We start from the raw sequence: 19,375 nt of genomic DNA, 5'->3' as shown, positions 1-19,375 counted from the left end.
AAAAATATATACACACCTATGCCCCACCTGCAGAGTTTGTGATTCAGGTCACGGCTGTTGCCAGAGCTTGTGATTTTAGGAAAACTCCCCAGGTGTTTCTGATATGTACCTCTGACTGAGATAAAAACCTTTGGGAATAATTGGTCAGAATATATGAAGGGCTGAGAAAAATTCAAGATATGGTCAGCATGACTTCTCTGCATAAATAGCCAATTTTCTGAGTAGAATTTTGAAGGCACAAGGTATGGGAATTCTGTGGATCTCTGGAGGTCAAGAACCCAGAGTAGGGCTGGGGTTGTGGCTCAGTGGTAGAGCGCTCGCCTCACATGTGTGAGACCCTGGGTTCGATCCTCAACACCACATAAAAATAAATAAACAAAATAAAGATTAAAAAAAAAAGAACCCAGATATTCAGCTTTTAATACCCATCATCCAGGATGTTGATTCAAATGGGATGCTGCAGCAGTTCAGAATACTGATTTGGAGTTAAGTAGGTTAGATTATAATCTTTCTTCTAATACTAGCCATATGACTTGGGATAGGCCAGTAACTTCTTTGTGGCTCAGTTTCCTCCACTGTAAAAAAAGAGGCAATAATTACCTCCAAGGATTGTTATAAATATTCATGAGTTCCCAAGTCTCTTAGTACAATCCTGCCACCTAATAAAAGTACCAATGCTGTTGCTATTTCAAAGACAACTAAATGTCTATAGAATTAAAAGGGAACTTCCTGGAAAGCTTCCTTCTCTCTGTCCCATCCTAGGATTGTACTGTTTTGTGGGAGCAGAAATTTGCTAGGAAAGTAAAGGCATGATTTGAAGTTAAGGGACCCAGCCCAGCCTGAGTTGCTATTCAGCTTTTGTATTTCTCCCTCCAGGGGCCAAGAAGATCTTGTCCAGACTTGAGGAGCTCCAGCATCAGAGCTCCCAGACACTGAAAACAGGAAGTATGAGCCCCACTGCAAGTTGAGCAATGAGGCAGCTAACAATCTTCAGACCATTTCCCAATCACCACCTCCATGTGGGAAGTTGCCATCTTTTCCTTGAATCTTAGAGCCAACTGAGGGCTGGCTACACACCAGCCACGTCTTCAGCAATCCATTTAGTGCTCACTATGACCATGCACCATATACCATACAATTCACTCAATTAAAGTACACAATTGGGTGGTTTTAGCACATCACAGAGTTAAGCAACATCACAATTGATTTTAGAAATTTTTTCTGCAGTACTGGGGATTGAACCAGGGCCTTGTGCATATTAGGCAAGTGCTCTGCCACTTAGCTACACACCCAGCCCCAAATTTAGGACACTTTCATCACCTCACAAAGAAACCACAAACACATGAACTATCATTCCCTTTCTCTCCCCAAAATGTAAATGTAGTTTCAATTTTGTCTGATTTAATTCTCTCTACAAACTTATGAGGAAGGTACTGTGTGATTCTTAGCTTCATTTTACAGTAGAAAAAATGGAGGCAAAGAGCGATTGAGGGATCAGCACAAGGCAAAGCAGCTGCAAATGCCAACAGCCATTGTCTAACCCAGAGAGCCAGCTCCAAAGTCGGTTCCAAAGTCCTTGTGTCCAGCACTAGGACACACTCCTTTATAGAAGGGCCCAAATGGGAGAAAGGAGAGCAGTCCTCCTTTTAAGTCCCCTACTTCAGGGATGCTGGTTTTCTAGGCACTGTGTATCAGAATTTCAACTGTATCTTCAATGATAAGTCCTCCCTCTTCAAAGATTCCCAGGCCAGGTGAGGAGACTACACTTAGCCACCAGTTTCAAAGCATAATTTCACCCTTCTCAAGCTAACCTCAGCCTTTTCTGCTGAAATCTGGTTTCATTGAAGTGGTTTCCGTTTTCACCAGAATCCTTCCTTCTGAAATGTTCTGTGGCCCATTCTTCTCAGGACTCAACCTGATTTCCACTTACGCTGGGTCTTTCCTTACCCAGCACCCCACAATAGCCACACCTCTCCACACTCACTCTTATTGAGTCTACTCTCCTTCCCAGCAGGAAACATCTGAGCTCTCTTTTGAGTCAGATACAGTGAGAGAAATTGCTGAGGTATTTTCAAACTAACAGTTCTACTGAGATATAATTTATATGTCACACAATTCACTCAATTAAAGTACACAACTGGATGGTTTTAGCATATCACAGAGTTAAGCAACATCACAATTGATTTTAGAACTTTTTTCTGCAGCACTGGGGATTGAACCCAGGGCCTTATGCGTATTAGGCAAGTGCTCTGCCACTTAGCTACACCTAGCCCCAAATTTAGGACACTTTCATCACCTCACAAAGAAACCACAAACACATGAACAATCATTCCCTTTCTCTCCCCAACCCCTCAGCTCCAGGTAGCCCTGAATCTACTTACTATTTCTATGTACAGGTAAGTCTCTGGACATTTCTTATAATTAGAACATATCATGTGTAGCCTTTTGTGACTTTCTTGTTTTAGCCTGTTTTCAAGTTTCATCCACACTACAGCATGTGTCAGCCCTGTCTCCGAATTTTAAATAACAAATTAGGAGAAAAGAAGCTTTAGGCTCCTTAAGACCTTATAGTCACATTGAGAAGTTGTTCAATAACCTTTTTCTTTTTTTCTTTTGGTTGGGGTGGAGAGTACCAGGGATTGAACTCAAGGCACTCAACCACTGAACCACATTCCCAGCCATATTTTTTTGTGTTTTATTTAGAGACAGATTTCACTGAGTTGCTTAGCACTTTGCTTTTGCAGAGACTGGCTTTGAACTCGCAATCCTCCTGTCTCAGCCTCCTGAGCCTCTGGGATTAGAAGTGATTGCCACTGAGCCCGACTTTTCTTTCTTTTTTTAAGTACCTATATATCAAGCATTCAATTAGAACCTGGGTATGTAAGAAAAGATGAGATATCCCTAGTCTTTAAGGAGCTTATAAATTTGCAGTGGAAACAGAACCACAGCCACAACCCAACAAGATAAGAGCAATAATAAAAGTGTGCATAAAATGCATGGAGCCATGATGAAGAAGCTCTAAATTTTGCCTTGGGAAGTCAAGAAAGACTACAAAGGAGGTGATATTCCATCTGGGCCTTTAAAGATGCACAGAATTCACCAAACAAAAAAGAAAAAGGCATCCTAGGCATGGGAAAGATTATGGAGGCATGATAAGGCAAGGTGTTCTCAAGAAATGATGAATATACTGTACTGGTAGAGAAAAGAGTTTAGAAGACAATGAACAGGCAGAGTGGTGGAGGAAGCAGCTGGTGAGGATTCCTAAGCAGGGCTGATGCTCAGCAACAGGTACCAGTTCTGCCAAATCTCTAAGTACAGTAGATGCTGTCTTAAGATGCCCTCCAGGTGGTCCCCTGCCATCAAGCCTCTTTCACTTATGATCCAGTAACCACGGGGCTAATTATGCCTGGCACGGCTGGGGCCTCTGAGAGACTCACCTGACTGCCACCTGCCTGTCAAAATGTTGGTACTGGAAAGTTCTGGTAGTTAAATATTCTTCTTCTTGCCTTCAGGTGTTATTTTTTCAAAATCTAGAAAGTTAATTAAGGTCAAAGAGACTTTTTACCCCTGAACTAAAAATTTCCACCCAATCATAAAAATAACTATGAAAGTAAAATGTTCTTACTGCATTCATAGCCATTGTTATCATCTAGGGTTTTTTTGGTTTCCTTTGTAATATCACTATCCTCTACTTGACCTTGAATATTGAGCTCTCCAAGTCTGATACTAAACCTTGTTTTTTGTTTTTTTTTACCATCCTAAACTTTTCTCTGAGGAAATCTCATTCATACTTAGGCTTAAATTAGCACCAACAGATAACTCACAAATGCTTATCTCCAGCCAGACCTCTCCTCTTAACTACAGTCCCTTATTTTCTTGCTTTCTTTTTTCTTTTCTTTCTTTCTTTTTTTTTTTTTTTTGTGTGGTGCTGGAGCTCAAACCCATGGCCTTATGCATGCAAGGCAAGCACTCTACAACTACATCCCCAGCCCCAGTCTCTTATTTTCTATTGTCTACTTGATACTCCATTTGGCTCTCACACACCAGGCACCTCTAAGTCAACCTGTCCCAAACTGGACCTGTCCTAATGCCACAACTTCTTCCAGATGTCTCAGATGATGGCACCACATCCATTTAATTATGGAAACCAAGAACCTAGGAGCCATTTCAGTGCTTCTATCCTCTCCCTTCCTCCCCCTCCCTTTTTTAAAATTTACTACAAATTCCTGGCAATTTGACTAATGTCTCCTGAAGTCATCAATTTCTCTCCATCTCCACCTTTACCATTAGTTGAGCCCAAGCCATCACAAGCTCTTGTCTGGGCTACTGCAATAGCTTCCTAGCTAATTTCTTCTCTCCTTCTACTCCCTCCCACACCCCCATCAATCTATTCTGCTCACCTAAAGCAATCTTTTGAAAATGTAAATGTAATTAATGATTCTTATTGCTCATACCAGTGGCCTGTAAGTCTGGGTAGGGTCCCTACCTGCTCTCTTGGTTCCAACTCCCCATGTCTTATCCTACTCAGCCATTATTTTGTTATCAATTCCTCTTCCTTTGCAGGGCACTTGTACTTGATGTTCCTTCTCTCTGGGACTTTCTTGAAATAGTTAGATCTTCCTCATGCTTCAAGATAATTTCTTCAGGGAATTCTTCCTAGGCTCCTTGTATCTATATAAAATACTTCCATTGCCAGGTGTGGTGGTGCATGCCTGTAATCCCAGCAGCTTGGGAAGCTGAGGCAGGAGGATCATGAGTTCAAAGCCAGTTTCAGCAAAAGCAAGGCATTAAGAAACTCAGTGAGACCCTGTCTCAAAATAAAATACAAAGTAGGGCTGGGGATGTGGTTCAATGGTCGAGTGCCCCTGAGTTCAATCCCTGGTATCCCTGCCCCCTTCAACATAAATGAAATAAAATACTCCTATTTAGTCCACAGTCTCACTGTGTCATATACCACCTCTCTGTTGCACTTGTCACTGCTTACAATATGATCTTTGCTGCATCATTATTTGATTAAATTTTGTTTTTTTTCTCCTACCAAATTATATCTTCTATGAGGTCAAGGACAATTTTTAAAAAAATATTTTTTAGGTGTTAATGTTTATTTTATTCATGTATTTATATGTGGTGCTGAGAAGTGAACCCAGAACCTCGCACATGCTAGGCAAGTGCTCTACCACTGAGCCACAATTCCAGCCCCAAGGACAGTTTTTGATTACCATTGTATCCCTAGCACCTAGCATAATATCTGAAATATGGTAGACATTTAATATTTATTGAAAGAACACAAACTGACGTATTTTATCTTCTTTTTCACATAGCTGTGCTCACAGTTTATTCATAATTTTCTATCTTATTTATTTATTTTTGGTACTGGGGATTGAATCTAGGGGCACTTAATCACTGAGCCACATCCCCAGTCCTTTTTATATTTTATTTAGAGACAGGGTCTAAGTTGCTTAGGGCCTTGCCAAGTTGCTGAATCTGGCTTTGAACTCTCCATCTTCCCGCCATAGTCTCCTGAGCCACTGGGATTACAGGCATCCGTCACTGAGCCCAGCTCTTATTTTTTTTCTTTTCACTGATTTACTGTTAGCCTTTTCCTATGGTATTACAAATCTCCCCATGCCTTACATATACAACATACTTAAAAATAACACTCATCCAACCTACCTTTCAGGATTGAGGCATCATAGATAAAGTATGTGAAAGTTCTTTGCAAATGTGTACATAAGACAGTACATTTGCATTTCAAAGGATGTGTGGGTTACATTTCATTTTGGTACCCTTCCCACCCCTAACTTCATACCTGTTTTTATTGGGCATTTTTTTTTTTTTTTTTTTTTTGGTGCTCTTGTTCTGCTTAACCACCTAGTTAAGGTCTAATGTAACTCATTAACTTTCTTCCCATTTGGGTGCCAGGAATCAAACCCAGGGCCTTATGCATACTAGATAAGGCCCTCTACTAATTGAGCTATGTTTCCAGCCTGCTCATTAACTTTAATGTTCTACCAGTCCAAGATTGTTAATATTAAAATCAAAACAAAAGACAGGCTCTCAGCCCAAGTTGGTGAACTCTGCAGTCTGAAACAGGACTCGAGATTCATTGATTCATCCTTCATTTATACACTTACCAAACACTTCCTGAGGGGTAGTCATGAGCCTGGCACTCTTCTGTGTACTGGGTATAGAAATGAAAGCCCTATGCTGGGCCCGGAGGCCTATGCCTATAATCTCAGCTACTCAGGAGGCTAATGCAGGAGGACTGCAAGTTCAAAGCCAGCCCCAGCAACTGAAATGAAAAATAAAAAGAGCTAGGGATATAGCTCTGTGGTAGAGTGCCACTGGGTCCAATCCCCAATACTACAAAACAAAAAGAAAGAACAAATGCTCTAGTCTCAATCTCAATGAACTAATCAAGTGGAGGAAGAGACAAGTAACTGAATAGAGTACAATGAGAGCATTGAAATGAGGATGATGTACAAGACTGGCATGGAGGGCTAAGAGAGCAAGGTGGAGGAGGTGACCTTGAGTGAAGTCTTGAAAGGTCAAATACAGAAGGCAGAAATGACACTCTAAGCAGAGGAAACTGCATGTGCAAAAAGGTAAAGAGGGAAGAGGATGCATGGAGCTGACAAAGAACTACATGTAATTCAAGTGACTGGTTGTATGGGTCAGCATCAGAGAATAGTTGGCTGAAGGAATGGACAAGAGCAGGAACTTAAGGGCCTAGTGGACACTGCCTGCCACATGAAGGACTTTGGACTATATTTTGATGGGGAGTCATTAAAGAGTTTGGAACAGTGTGACAGCAGTGTGAAAGATTGATCAAAAAAAATTTTTTTGAGCATAAGTGAGCAAGGAGAACCAGTAGTCTTCTAACTAGGAGAACATACATACAACTAGTCAGTGGGAGTTGGTGAGTGTCTGATCTGGACTAGGGCATTGGAAAGGTACAAAGGGAGGGTACAGAAATGGAGATTTTGTGGAGATAGAATAGACTTGGTGCCTGGCTGGGAATGGAAGGAGAAGGAGGAATCATTTGTTTACTCTCTACCTTTAGTACTGACCGTATCTGTCTGAAATTGTGTTACTGAACTCTGATTGACCACCTAATTAGAGAATTTCCCCATCACTATAGTCACTAAATGGTGATGATATTCAAGCTTATGTGGGCTGATACTTGTTCCCTAAATACCTCAGGTCTTCTCAGCTCAGCTCTGTGACTGTGGTTCTAACTCCAGCAACTTCTCCAAAACTTCCTGTCCTGTGATGCACTGTTAGCGAATTAGTGGCTAGATCTGTGGTATATATAAGGAGATCAGCAGATGCTGAATCTAGCAGTTGATCTTCTGATTTCCTAAAGCTGAAATGTGACTTCCGATGTTTTAGCATACCATACACAAGTAGCAGGTAATCATATACAAGTAGCAATTCTAGCACACAGGGTATAGGAATGCAGCAGATTTTGCAAGGACTCTGGGTAGTGGGGTTCCCAGTCTAACCCCTGTAGCCCTCCTTTCTGTGGTCGCCAGCTGCCCTGAAATTGTTTTTGTTTTTTTAACTATTTATTTTAGTTGTAGTTGGACATGATACTTTTATTTCACTTATTTATTTTTATGTGGCGCTGAGAATTGAACCCAGGGTCTCACACGTGCAAGGCGAGCGCTCTGCCGCTGAGCCACAACTCCAGCCCTTGTTTTTCATTTATTTTTTTTTAATTGTTCACTTTCTCACAACATTTTAGTTATTTTAATTTTTTAAAGTTATAGATGAACACAATATCTTTATTTATTTTTTTAATTTTTTAAAAAATATTTATTTTTAGTTGTAGTTGGACACAATACTTTTATTTTACTTATTTATTTTTATGTGGTGCTGAGGATCGAACCCAGGGTCTTACACATGCGAGGCGAGCCACAACCCCAGCCCATATTTATTTATTTTTATATGATGCTAAGGATTAAACCTAGTGCCTCACATGTGCTAAGCAAGTGCTCTGCCACTAAGCTACATCCCTAGCCCCTGCCCTGAAATTCTTACTCCTTCTTCCTATAAAGGAAAAGGAATGCTGGGCATGGTGGCGCACACGACTGTAATCCTATCTCCTCCGGAAGCTAAAGCAGGAGAATCACAAGTTGGCTGGCCTCAGCAACCTAGCCAGATGCTATCTCAAAAAAAGGCTGGGGATGTAGCTCAGTGGTAGAGCACCTCTGGGTTCAATTCCCGGTATGGTAAATTGTCGGAGACCAGCTCCAACAGGGGGTCTCAGGAGATGATGGTGAGGAGTCGGCGAAAGGGGGGTGGAGAAACAACACAGTAGGGCCTTGCCATTGCCTGAGTCAGGGGAGGGGCGCAGCAGTAAATAAATATATGAATAAATAAATAAGAGGGAATGACTTCCTGCTCTTACCTGGCTCTTCCCATCCTCACCTATAGTTTCTTCAACTTTTTCTCTTTCCAGAGTATAAACTGAGGATAATGCCACTGGAAAGCAAGACTTTGCATAGCTTCGCCTTTCCCATAACCATCTTGGTGACAAGTGTCAGCCTCAACCTCAGATTTTTCTCTCATTCCTTGTTAAGCACAAGTTGAGAGATTCTGTCTGGGAAGCACTGAGCTCTGGAGCCTCATAGGGGCTGGATATATATAGAGAGTCAACAGCTATTGATTAGATCACTTTTATTTCCTTTTGAAATTTGGTCATCATTCCCAGACTTGGAGAGCTATAGAATTAGGTCAGGATGCCCAGTGGTAAGTACTCTTTTAGAGCCCCTCCACCCCCCAAGTCAAGAGCTCCTTGAATACTTCCCTCTTCCCTTTATATCTCCTTGACTGAACTCTTTCATGGCTAAGAGAATAAGGAGAAATGATAGACAGGAGACATAGGTTGGGATAAACAATTTGTTTAGAACATCAATCTAAAACAGTAGTTCTTCAAGTATGGTGTCCAAATCAGCAATTTCTGCATCAACCAGTACTTGTTAGAGGTGCAAATTATCAAGCCCCTCTCAAGATCTAAATCAGAAACTCTGGATCCTGGAAATCTGTATTTTAACAAGCCTTCCAGGATATCCTATGGCAATATCAAGCTCAAGAACTGCTGTTCTAGACACTGATTCTCAGACTTCAGTATGCATCTCAACCACCTGGGGAACTTGTTGTACATAACCTGGTTAAACAAAACTAAATTGGTGTCTGGGAGAATATATTTTTAGTAAGCTCCCTAGGTAACTCTGATATTCATCAAAGATAGAAAAACATTGATCTAAAGAATTCATTTTATCAATTAGCTGAGTCTCCTGGGGAGGGAGCAGACAGAAGACCTGTGGAAATGTCTCTCTTAGTTCCAAATGTCACCTGATTTGAATCTCTGGGGAGCTTGATATAAGAGCAGGATCCTAAGCCTGCATCAGATGTATTGAATCAGATTCTCAGGCCTGAGGCCCTGGCATCTACATTCAGAGTTCACCAGTTGATTCTTTTGCATGCCAAATTTGGATAACCAGTGAGCCAACAAGTTGACAGGTGTTTTCAGTGCTGGATACACATTAGAATTGAGAGCTTTAAAAATTACCTAATAACCTGAACCTTACCTTTACAGTCTGACTTAATTGGGTCTGGGCTAAGGTTTCTTTCTTTCTTTTTCTTTTTTTTTTTTTTTTTTAAAGCTCCTTCACACACTAGTTATCTTTATGTGTAGTTAAAAAAAAAAACTAAAAAAAACCAACACATTAGATTAAAGGGAGATGAAGATCTGAGAAGCACTGGGAAACAGGAGAAAGTGAAGGAGTATCAAGGAAACAATTGGTGGAAGTCTATGAGAGAGGGATTTTCATATTGAAAATTTAAGGGAGAGAGAAAGATGGAAGGGGACTCAAGTGGGAGAGTAAGTAGGTTGGCTTGGATGGTGTGGAACTCGATTTTAGAAGAAAGTTAGTGTATTGATTTCCTATTGATGGTATAACAGATTACCATAAACTTAATGGCTTAAAACTACACAAATATCTAATAATTCCTAAAATGAGAAATACAAAACGGGAAAGCAGTGCTGGGTTCCTTCTAGAGGCTGTAGGGAGAATCTATTTTCTTGCCTTTTCCTCCTTCTAGAAGCTGCTTGGTTTCCTTGGCTCATGGACCCACATCACTCATAACTTTGCTTCTGTCATTATGTCTTCTCTTATTCTGACCCTCCTGTTTCCCTCTTAAAATTATCCCTTTATACATTGTGATTATATTAGAATCACCCAGGTAATCTAGGATAAAATCTATCTCAAGATCCTTCACTTATTATGTCTGCAAAGTCCCTCTTGCCGTGGATATCAACATTCAGATACCAGGGATTAGGATGTGGTTACTACAATGACCGCCTACCACAGTCTTCCCTCTAATCTCCAAAAATTCACATTGATCTCATATGCAAAATACACTTCCCTCAAATCTCAACACATACCCCCAAAATACATTCCCCCAAATCTCAACCCAGTACAGCTTCAATTCAAAGTCTAAAGAAGTCTCATCAGCCCAGAGCCCAAAATTAAATAATCTAAATAAGGAATGAGGGCTGGGATTGTGGCTCAACGGTAGAGCGCTCGCCTAGCACAGGCGGGACCCGGGTTCGATCCTCAGCACCACATAAAAATAAAGGCATTGTGTTGTGTACATCTACACCTAAAAAATAAATATTAAAAAAAAATAAAAATAAATAAGGAATGAGTGAGGTACTGAGTATAATCTACCCCATGGCACAATTCATTTCCATCTATGCATCTATGTTGTTAAAAAAACAATTTATGGGCTGGGGATGTGGCTCAAGCGGTAGCACGATCGCCTGGCATGTGTGCGGCCCGGGTTCGATCCTCAGCACCACATACAAACAAAGATGTTGTGTCCGCCGAAAACTAAAAAATAGATATTAAAAACTTCTCTCTCTCTCTCTCTCTTTAAAAAAATATATTTAAAAAAAAAACAATTTATCTAGCCAGTCATGGTGGTATTCACCTGTAATGCCAGCAACTCAGGAGGCTGAGGCAGGAGGATCAAAAGTTCGAGTCCAGCCTGGGCAAGACTCTGTCTCAAAATTAAAAAAATAAAAATAAAAAGGGCTGAGGCTGTAGCTTAGTGGCAAAGCATCCCTAAATTCAATCCCTGGTAACACACGCACACACATACACGCAATAAATTATCTGCTTCTAGGAACAGTCATCATGTAACAGTTATAGGCATTTCCATTCAGAAAGGGACAAAATGGAAGGAAAAATAAAATCACAGCCCCAAGCAATTTCAAAATCCAATTGGGCAAACTCCTTTAGATTTCAAGGCTGGGGACTAATTCTCTGTAGCTGTGGGTCCTGCCTCTGGGCTTGTCCTGTCCTTGAAGTTATTCTTTCTTATTCTTGCAGGGAAGGGTATCTCAGTCTGCAGCTGAGTTTTGTTTTGCTTTGATTTTAGAAGCTAGGGTTGCTCAGGCTTGCCTCAAATTCCTAGGCTCAAGCAATCCTCTAGCTTTAACCTCCTGAGTAACTAGGACCACAGCATAATATCAATTCTACAGGTAGGAAACAGTTAATTTTATCAGATTGTTTCCTGCCTGTATAATTTTGGAAATTCAACTGCCTTCTTTCATTTTACTCATTTTGTTTCTTTCAGTCCCTGTATCACAGATATAACAGATATATACTCATTTCCACAGATTTTTCCTGAATACTCCTATCTCTGAGATGGCTGAGGGGATCTATTCATCACAATCTAATCTCTTCAAAGAGCCCTGTATGTTATTGAATACAATGACCTTATAGTTCTTCTAAGGTACTAGCAAAAAGTTGTCTATCACACCCTTGGCTTTCTCTCCAGAATAGTCTTTCCTAAAACAGTGACTCTCTTATCATCTTTACCAATCTGGTTAGGCTGAGAATCTTCCAAATCTTCAATTCTTGATTTTTTAAAAAATTCTTCCCTTAATTTATCTCTTTTTCTGAATTTTACTACAAACAGAAAGAATAAATTAGGCTGCATATTCAACACTTTGATTGGAAATCTTCTTACAGCTTCTACTTTCTGAATAACTTCAGGACACAAATCAGTTAAAATTTCTGCCACTGTTTAACAAGACCCTCTGTATCTTCCTCCAGTTTCCCATAAAATGTTCCTTACTTAAGGAAGTAAACCCTAACCAGAAGCACCATTAACGCCTGTATTTTTACCCACATTTTGTTTATAATGACTTAGGTATTGTTCAATACAATATAGGTTTTCTCTACTGTGCTCCTTATTTTCTTTCTTTTTTAGCAGGTGGGTGGGTACAAGAGTTTGAACCCAGAGGTGCTTAACCACTGAGCCATATCCCCAGCCCTTTATTTATTTATTTATATTTTATTTTGAGAAATAGCTCACTAAGTTGCTTAGTCCCTCACTAAGTTGCTGAGGCTGGCTTTGAACTTGCACTCCTCCTGCGTATGCCTCCCAAGCCTATAATCCCAAGGATTATAGGTGTGCACTACCATGCCTAGCCTTATTTCCTTTTGATCCCTTACTAGCAGAACTTTTAATATCTGTAATTCAAGGCAATCAAGGTTTTCCTTCTATCATGTCCTTTAAAATTCTTCATCAATATCCATATTAATTTTGTATTGTTGCTATAACAAATGACCACACACTTAGCAGCTTTAAACAATGCAAATGTATTATCTTATAGTTGTGGAGGACAAAAGTCCAAAACAGGGCTAGAGGCTTTTGGCAGAATCTGTTGCTTTGCTTTTTCTAACTTCTAGGGTCTGCCTGTGTTCCTTGGCTCATGGTCCCATATCACACTACTCTCTGCTTTCATCATGACGTTTCCTTTACTTACTATAGTCCTTCTGCTCTCTTCTTAAACACTGGTGATTACATTGGGTCCACCTGGTTAATCCAGAAAAATATCCCCATCTCAAAATCTGTAACTTGATAACATCTGCAAAATATCCTTTGTCATGCAAAGTAACATATACATATATCATGGGAATTAGGACATGAACATCTTCAAGAGGACATTATTCAGCCTACCACAGTTAGTACAGTTTAACGGAAGTAGAAACAGTTGCTGGAAGGACTGTGAGAGTCAAACAGAGGTGGAAATTCCCAGTTAAGAGTCCAGCTCCTCCCAGGGTTGGGCTGGTTGCCTCTAGCCTGCTTAAAGAGCCCCTGGCATGGCTAACAGGTTTGGTCAGCAACTGAGGCTTTTTGGGGCCAGAACTCTTATTGGTCCTCCCCAGCCCTGAACTTTCTTCTCAATTCATAAAGAAGGAAAATGACATTGCTGTTATTACGCCTGGAACTATGTGGACCTTTACCCAAGTCCTCTCAGAAAAGTTGTGCCTTTGCTTAGTGAGATATTGGGAGATGCAGACCAGGATGGTTGATTCCCTCTGGAGGGGAGGATGAGCAAGGGAAGAAAGAAGAGGCCTGGACTCTTGATTCTCTATCTGTATCTATCTATCTAAGCCCTGTCACAGAGCAGCAGGGGTTCTTAGCATCCAAGGTCAGATTTTGAGTGGTCCTTGGAACCCCCAACTCCTTACCTCCAGTGGCTAATCTCCTTCCTGGACAGGCAGATAGATGTGTCATGTTGAGCAGCACCCCTCCCTCCCTGGCACCTGTGTGATGACTCAGATCCCAGGTAAAGCCCAACCCAATGGGAAGTGACTAAGCATTAAAGTTCCCTTTCTCTTATTGGGGAGGGAGGAGGAAGCCTGAAGCTGAGTCTAACCTTCCTCCTTGATTTCTCAAGGTAGTGAGGGTGGGGCTTTGCAGGTGACAGTGCTCCACAGGGTGTCCCTAGAGCATCCTGTCTCCACAGCTTCTGCTTTTACTCTGTGTATCTTAGACTCTTTATGAGTCTAAGAGACTTGGCAGGTGGGCATGCTAGGATCTAACTTACATCTTGCTATTTACCCCTGTCCTCTGCTATCTCCCATCTTGCTGCCCTTTGAGGAGAGTCAAGTTTGTTTTCTGCTCCAGTAGTAAGCCCTGTGTGTTGGCTAGGGAAAGTTGACTTGAGCAATGGGGATGACTTTTGCTGACTATCCAGATTGGAGTCCTGACTGTGTAGTGGCACTTAGGAAAGCCAGGAGTTAGATTACAGAGGCTTCATTTAAAATGCACAATTTGGCCAGACATGGTGGCTTGTGCCTGGCTAATCCCAGCTGCTCAGGAGGCTGAGACAGGAGGATCACAGTTTCAAAACCAGCCTCAGCAAAAAAAAAAAAAAAAAAAAAGTGAGGCGCTAAGCAACTCAGTGAGATCCTATCTCTAATAAAATACAAAATAGGGCTGAGGATGTGGCTTAGTGGTCAGGTGTCCCTGAGTTCAATAAATAAATAAAATAAAACACACAGTTTGACTATCTCTATTGTATGAGAACCAGTAATACAGTTGTCTCCAGGAAGGGAAACCAAGTGGCTGGAGGATAAGGAAGGAAACCCTATTCTTCCTCATATAGTCTTTGATAACTTCTAAACATTGGTCCATTTGCAATTACCACCTGTTCAGATGGAAAGACATGGTTAACTGGAAGGAAGAGAATAAGACATCCTTTTTCTGTATTAATGCTAAAGAAGTTCAGAAATTTAGTCATTGATTGGACAAACATTAAGGAGTCCCTGTTGGATCTCAGGCACCCTGCTAGGTTCTGGAGACTCCACATTGTGCAAGTCGGCATCCCTTGTCTCAGGGATCCCAGTCAGCAGAGTGATTCAGACATAACTAGGCAATGACCATGCAGTGTCAGAAGCTTGATGATGGGAAGTGCAGACACCAGGGAGCTGCAAAAAAGAAAAAAGAAAAAAAAAAAAAAAAAAAACCCAACGCTCTTGTGTCCAGACTTTTGCCTCCCCAGACATGGTGACATATAAGTTGAGTGAGACCTGGAGGGTACGTAGGAGTGACGTGAGGGCAGGCGTGGGTTGGGGTGGGAGAGTCCCAGGCATAGGGAACAACACAACATATTCGAAAACTTCAGGGGCCATAAAAATCTTGGCTGCTTCCCTAGAATTGGAAGCAGTCAATGAGCCTGGATGTCAAGTTTAGAGCGGGGGTGTGGAGAAATGAAGCTGGAGAGGTAACATCAGATCATGAAATGTTTTATAGATTAGTTTAAGGGAAATTAGTGGTCAACTTGATGGCAGATGTGGAGCCCTGAGCGATAGGATTATAATAATCCACAGGGATTGAAATGTTCTGTTATGCCAAACACTATGATCTCCTTACATGAATGAGTTCATTTAATCCTCTCAACATGCCCTTGAGATTTTTACTATAGTTTTCCTTTACTTTTTGAGTACGGAAACTGAGGCTCAGAGAGGTTAGTTACATTTAGTGGGTAATATTCCAAGGTCACAACAGTAGAGATGTCTAGGCACAGCTACCCTATGGAAGAGCTGGGGTTCTCACCTGGACACACAGTATGCCATGTGACCTCCCATTAAGATAGAGTAGTGGTTCCCAAGGTGGTTGGTGATTTTGCCTCTTGGAGATGCTTGGTAGTGTCTGGAAACATTTTTGGTTGACACAACTGGAGGGATGTTACTGGCATCAAGTGGGTAACTAACATCCTACAATGTACAGGATAGCTACACACAGCTAAGAAATATCTGTTCAAAATGTCGACAGTGGGGCTGGGGTTGTGGCTCAGTGGTAGAGCGCTTGCCTAGCATGTGTGAGGCCCTGGGTTCAATCCTCAGCATCATATAAAAATAAATAAATAAAATAAAGATATTGTGTCCAACTACAACTAAAAAATAAATATTTAAAAACAATGTCGATAGTGTCAGGTTAAGAAATTCTGAGATAGAGATCAAATTATAGAGGGCAGGCTCAGGGAGATAGACAAGTAGTGAGTGTGAGAGTTTTGGAAGGGACAATTTTTTAAAGGCCTCATACTTACTGTACTTAAAACAGCCAGAGACAGTGGTCAGTTACAGCAAATCCTGGAATGGATGAGCACATCCTTTTCCCAGTGTATTTCTGCAGCTCCCAAGCACCAGCCTTATGAGGTCAGAAGGAACCATTTATGAATTATCCTAGAATTATCCAGAGTTAACTCTGAAGGGTTCCTGCCACCTAACAGGCCCAGGGCTGTAAAGAGGTACTAGCAACAATGGCCACCTTCTCATAAGCATGTTCTGGTTGCCAGAGTGCCCAGTTTTGCTTTTGCTGAGATATATGGTAACCAAAGCCCCAAATTTCTGATCAATGCATAATTTCAAAGAATTGTAACATCCAGCAGCTGGGAGACTCAAGGAATATATTCAAGCCCCTCATTACCCGAATTTGCTGTTTTCACAAGTCTCTTAAACCACACTTTTATATAATATATTCACCTGGGTCAAGAAAGGACACTAGGTGGTTCCCAGTTGACTATTCTTTGGTTTGACATACCTGCCAGGAGCTCTCATTTATCTGTGAACTCCAGAATAGGTGCAGGGCTTATAGGATGCACATAAAAGCTCACAGGATGAGGCAAAAAATTGCTTTAGTTTCAGGAATTCTTTGTTGTTGGGTACTTGGACTTGTGAGTGCTTCAAATTCTGCAGATCTTTTAGTTTCTGATCTTTAGCTCAACTTTCAGCTGTTTCTCTCCTGGTTCTTGTCTGGCTCTCTGGTTTGACTCTCAACATATGAGTCTGTCCTAATTGGATTTTCCAGTGGATCACGGCCCTATCCTCAGCCAACATGAGCTGTCAAAGTTTTGCCTCAGTCATCCCAGTTTTAATTTCTTATCTTGTTCATGGTCTTTTTTTTTTGGGTGGGGGGGAGGTATCGGGGACTGAACTCAGGGGCATTTGACCACTGAACCACATTCCCAGCCCTATTTTGTATTTTATTTAGAGACAGAGTCTCACTAAGTTGCTTAACACCTCGCTATTTTTTTTTTTTTTTTATGCTGAGGCTGACTTTGAATCTGTGATCCTCCTGCCCCAGCCTCCCTAGCAGCTGGGATTACAGGTGTGTGCCACTATGCCCAGCCTTATTCGTGGTCTTGATCCTGAGAAGAAGGACAAACTGACCATAGTATCTGGGATCTAAGAGCTCTCAGAAAGAGCCACTATTTTCCTACATCTTTTTTTAAAATTAAAAAAAATAATAATTGTTGATACATCTCTATTCTATTTATTTATTTATATGTGGTGCTGAGAAGCAAACCCAGTGCCTAACACATGCCAGGCAAGTGCGCTACTACTGAGCCACAGCCACAACCTCCCCCTAATCTTAAAACTCACTTTTAGAGAGTCTTCTAAGCTAAGAATCCTGTGTTTCTCAAGTGTCTATAAGAGAGTTCTGTGATATATTAATAGATAATAAGTGGAACAAAGAGTTTTGTAGCCAAATTATTTTGGGAAATGTGAAAAGGGGTTAGTTTCTTGATTACAACAAAGCTTTTCAAAGCTCTTAATAAGTTATAAACAGGTTGAGTGTACATATAAGGAATTTATACAGTTCACAGTTTGGTACTTCAAATCCTTGGGGCCAGATAAATTTGGAATTTAGAATTTTTAGCATTTAAAAAATTTTATTGGGAATGTGCTATTTATTCCATAGCATTCAGAAGAAGGCTAAATGAAGAATCTGAGAAGCCACACATCAATTTAGGTCAGATTTTGCCCTTGAGTTATAAAAACTTATAGTTTTCTGGACTTTTTGATCTTCAACACTGTATATACAAGATGATAGACCTTAATATGATGTTTCCCAAACATATTTGACCTTAGAACTCCCTCTCCTGAATTGCATATAGAAGGAGATTGAACCCAGGGATACTTAACGACTGAGCCACATCCCCAGCCCTTTTTTTATATTTTACTTAGACATGGGGTCTTGCCAAGTTGCTTAGGTCCTCACTAAATTGCTGAGGCTGTTTTTGAACTTGTGGTCCTCCTGCTTCACCTCCTGAGCTGCTGGGATTGCAGAAATGCAACATGGCACCTGGCTCATGGACTCTTGAGGACATCTGAGCTCTTGCTACATAATGCCAGCTTCCCAGGACAGCAAGCACCAGTCATCCTCTTCTGTGATGACTAGATAATATGAGGATACTGATATTGTAACATGGAAGATGTTGAGAACCTAAAAAACTGAGTGCACACCTGTAACCCCAGTGGCTCTGGAGGCAGAGGCAGGAGGATCGTGAGTTCAAAGTCAGCCTCAGCAACTTGGTAAGGCCCTGAACAACTTAGGGAGACCTGTATCAAAATAAAAAAAGGGTGGAGATGAGGCTCAGTGGTTAAGCACCTCTGGGTTCAATCCCTGGTACCAGAATAAAAATAACAAATGAATAAATACATAGGGCTGGCAGGGGGCTAGGGCTGTAGCTCAGTGGCAGAGTGCTTGCTTAGCATGTGTGAGGCACTGGGTTTGACCCTTAGCACTACATAAAAGTAAACAAATACAATAACAGCATGTTATCCACCTACAACTAAAAAAAAAAAAAATTAATGGCTGGGGATGGAGCTGGGGTTGTGGCTCAGTGGTAGAGCACTTGAGAGGCACTGGGTTCAATTCTCAACACCACATATAAACAAATTAACAAAATAAAGGTCCATCAATGTCTAAAAATATATTTTAAAAAAGGGGGCTGGAGATATGGCTCAGTGGTAAAACACCCAGTACCCCTCTCCCCCCAAAAAAAAGACTTAGTGGAACCAGCAGATCTGATCAGGGAGTCATAGTGCTCAAACTCCAGGTGCCAGGTAATAAAGAGGGATGCAAAGAAGAGGAGCATCATGGAAATATGGGTTACTATTGTTTTTTTTTCTTTGTACTCTTCTGAGTTTTTCAAATTTCCTTTAAAAAAATGACAAATATTTTCTCCATCATTCTTGTTTTTTTAATTAAGAAGTTGTTCTTTATGTTGCTGTGGAGGGGAGGCAGGCCAGGGCCTTATGCTTACCCTGGGGGCAAGACCCTGGGTTCCTAGGAAGATGACTTCCTGTTCTGGCCTCAGTGCTTCATCCTAGAGCTGAGCTGAGTTGGAGTGAGGTGGGGTGAATGCCTAAGGCCAGTGTCCCCTGGGTAAGGAGGAGGATACTGGATTTCTGGAGGATTTCCAGGAAGACTTCCTGCTCTGACAAAAACAACACAAACACAGGAAAAGACTCTGGGGCTTAAGAGAAGGGCTAATGAACCAGATTGGAGACTTTGGTGATGGAAACTTATATAGTTCCTCAAGCCTGCTGAGCACATTTTTCCCACTGTGGTGATAGATTGGGAGACGGAAAAGTGGGTTCAGTAGTTTTCAATGCCCCCTTCTTCTCCTCCACTCTCCACCTAATGTACTATCTCTTTACAGTGGCCTGGATTATGAGAGTTAGATATAGAGAGTGGGCAGTGGAGTAGGAGGGCC

Source organism: Marmota flaviventris, chromosome 4 (genome assembly GCF_047511675.1).
Source record: "Marmota flaviventris isolate mMarFla1 chromosome 4, mMarFla1.hap1, whole genome shotgun sequence".
NCBI classification, from domain to species: Eukaryota; Metazoa; Chordata; class Mammalia; order Rodentia; family Sciuridae; genus Marmota; species Marmota flaviventris.
This window is presented reverse-complemented; position numbering follows the sequence as displayed.